General features: G+C 33.6%; 1 non-coding gene across 1 annotated transcript; it reads right to left on the reverse strand.

Annotated features, from left to right (window-relative positions):
• Positions 1 to 2,959: 2,959 nt before the first annotated feature.
• On the reverse strand, positions 2,960 to 3,068 carry LOC119467216. The gene has a single exon (XR_005195753.1). It is a non-coding gene; the product is annotated as a U6 spliceosomal RNA (small nuclear RNA).
• Between the last annotated feature and the right edge of the window lie 326 nt (positions 3,069 to 3,394).

The raw sequence follows: 3,394 nt of genomic DNA on the forward strand, positions 1-3,394 counted from the left end.
AAAGGGATCGCCAAGACAACGGGAGCAAGCAAATTCTCCTTGGCAAGTCATTTCTAATTATCAAAATGTTCCAGATAAGTGATTATTTCTCTAAGAAAGCACTAAATGTGAGCTCATATGAAGAGGTTTGTGTCTGTAGAATGGAAGGAATTTTTGTTGATCATTTAGTTTGCCTGCTGACTAAAGATCTCTAGGACTGATTATGCAAACTCTATTTTGATATCTCCTGCTGTGAACTGACCTTAAAAATTCGGTGTAAAAATATTAGCCTCCTTTGAGTGGAAATTAATAGAAATGTTATTCATTGCTCTTATGCCATCTTTGTTCTTGTCTGTTATCTGCTCTTATACCCTCTTTCTAAGTAACTGAAAATAAAATCCTTCTTCAAATACAGACATTTAATAGCAAGTATTACACAACATAGTCCTGTAAGCTTTACCAATCCTTGGCTTTATCAGTTTTTTTTTAGGATGTAAGACTGTACCAAAGATGGTAGATTCCCTGAAGGGAAATGCAGCAAATGCAATGTGATTACAACAGTAGGACTCAGCTGCTTTTCTAGTTAGACTTGGGTGGCCAGCAATCCCCGATGTAATGCCTGGACAGAGGTCTCTATAGAAATCAAATCTAGGGTGCCATTCTTATAGGTAAAATTTGAAAGGCTGGTTAGATTCTTAAACTTAAATCTTACAGCAGACTAAATGCTTCTTAACATATTTTTGGCCTCTATTTGAAAAAATCACTAATCACTAATTTCAACCATGAAAATCTGTTTCTAATATTATTTTGTTAACCTAAAAAGGCTATGGTGTTGATTGGCCAGTAAAGATACTTAAAGCACTTGTAGTAGCCACCTCTAGCATGTGTCCCTTTAATTATGCCTTGATTCATGTTCATTTCACATTATTCATCTCTCTGTTTCAGCAAGTGTCTGTCATTGAAAACAGGGAAGGAATTTGTGGTGGATAAAGGGAAGGCTTGCAGGTCACAGTTACTCTGGGCAAAGGTAGATTGAGGTCAGCTCTTTAGAGTGGGGATTTCACTGGATCTTCTGAGGAACCTGCACTTTCCATATTACTCTAATAAATGAAGAAATTTGGGGACTTTATTACCTTTGAACAATCTATATAAGTCATAAATACATCTTTTTGATATAAGAGAATACTAAAAGCAAAAAATTACTATTAGCTCTCTAGCCTAAAATCTCATTTGGAGAAGGTGGGGCATACAATATTGATCTGTATCTTCTACAGTTCAACCTCTTTGAATCAGTCTCATAAAAGAAGACCTGGAACTATTTTTGGTGTATTATTTTAATAAAAGAGACAATACAAACTCCTACTAGAGACTTGGTCAAAAGAATCACATTTAAGTTTTTTTCTGGCCTTCATAAAAATTCAAATTAATTTCCTGTATAATCTACATCTGCTGGGATATACAGAAGTTAAAAAAAAAGAAAAAGAAAAAGAAATAAAACCTCTCAAAGAAAGATTTAACTGTGTTCAACACACTAAACTTACATAAACCAGGACGTGGCTCAATCTATTTTGAAAGGATTTTCAGCGTTAAAGGTTAAAACAAAAAGCAGCCTCTAGTTAACCTTCAATTAACCATAGTTGCCTGGCACTTTCTATTAATCAAGATTTTACTCCTTCTCGCATTATTTTTATGACATCCAATTTTATTTGGTTTCTTCAATATATTTCTCAGAGGCGAAATAGCTCTATTTTATGGATGAAAATCGAATCAAAATGTGGAAGGCTTACTGTGACCTTCATAAAGTCATCTCCCTGAGGTTCTTTTCTTATTTTTAAAATGGCAATAATGAGGTCTACTCCACTGTGCTGTGTACCAATGGAATGAAATTGTGCAGAGAGAGACAAGGCAGTATTGCAAAGACTAAAGGTTTTGGAGTCAGGTAGATAGAGTTTTCACCACATAGGAGCTACGTGACATTGGGCAAGGTATTGACATTTATAAGCCTCAGCTTCCTTATGAATAAGATAAAAACATAAATCCTCATGTTAGATGAGGTAATATTTGTAAAGGTCTTGGCATATAAAAGACAAAATAAAGTAGCTTTTTTTTCAATTGAGAGAAGACCCTACACATGACTACAAAAAAAGTATGAAAATCAAAAATGTATTGTGTGTTTCAATATTATCTTTTGTCTTTCTGGAAATGCTTATTTCTCTATAGTCAATATCCATATCATAAACATGTATTGTATGACTGGTTTCCCTCTTGAAAAATTCTTAGTCTATTTTTTTTTAATCCTGCTTAAGGATAAAGTTAGGCTTCTGTGAGACCTTGTGTCACATTTTTTCTTCCTTTCAAAGTAGCAAAAGAATTTAGCTATTGGGAGGAAAAGTCATAGTTGTATTTTAAAGCAGTGGTTCTTTGAATCAGATTTACCTGGGAGGCTCTTAAATAATCCCGATCTAGGCCTCCATTCCTGATTCAGTAAATCTGAAGTATATCACTGTAATTTGTATTTCCCTAAGTGATTGAAAAAATTCTCTGTAATCATGGTAAAATAAATACACAGCATAAAATTTACCATCTTAACCAAAAGTGTTCAGTCAATGGTGTTAAGTAAATTCTCATTGCTGTGCAACACTACCATCCATTTCCAGGACACTTATCTTGCAAAATGGAATCTCTATATACATTGAACAATAGCTCCATTTCCCCTGTCCCCAGCCACAGACAACCACTATTCTATTTTCCATTTCTATGAATTTAGTTATTGTAGGTTCCTCATATAATTGGAAACACACGTTATTTATTCCTTTATGACTGCCTTATTTCACTGAACGTCATGAATTCAAGGTTCATTCATGTTGTTGCATGTGTCAGAATTTCCTTTGTTTTTAAGGCTGAATAATATTTCATTGTATGTGTGGATCACATTTGCTTTATCTGTTTATCTGAAGATTACTCTTCCCCAAGTCATTTTTTAAATATTAAATATTTCACAAATTTGCGTATAATTTTTGCACAGGTGCCATGCTAATTTTCTTTTGTATCATTCCAATTTGAGTACATATACTGCCAAAGCCAAGCACCCCAAATTATTTTTGAAATCACTGATAAGGCAATTTTTCCAGATGAACATTGGTGGGATATTAACTCAATCTAACTTGGTGACCAGTATTTTTTAAAGACATAGAATAGAAGAATATAAAACTGGTAAAAATTGTAATAATACGGAAATGTATTATTTTAAATATTTTGTTTCTGTATGTGTATTTTTGTGGGAGACAGGAGTTCCGTGGACTAAATCAGAAGATACTAGCTGTTCTCAGTTTAAAAAGTATAAAAGCCACCTGTCCAGAGAAATAGAATACAGAATCTAGTTGGACGATATATAAATTAACATAATGTTCTCAGC

The sequence above is a fragment of the Cebus imitator genome, unplaced genomic scaffold, assembly GCF_001604975.1.
Source record: "Cebus imitator isolate Cc_AM_T3 unplaced genomic scaffold, Cebus_imitator-1.0 Scaffold266, whole genome shotgun sequence".
Classification (NCBI taxonomy): domain Eukaryota; kingdom Metazoa; phylum Chordata; class Mammalia; order Primates; family Cebidae; genus Cebus; species Cebus imitator.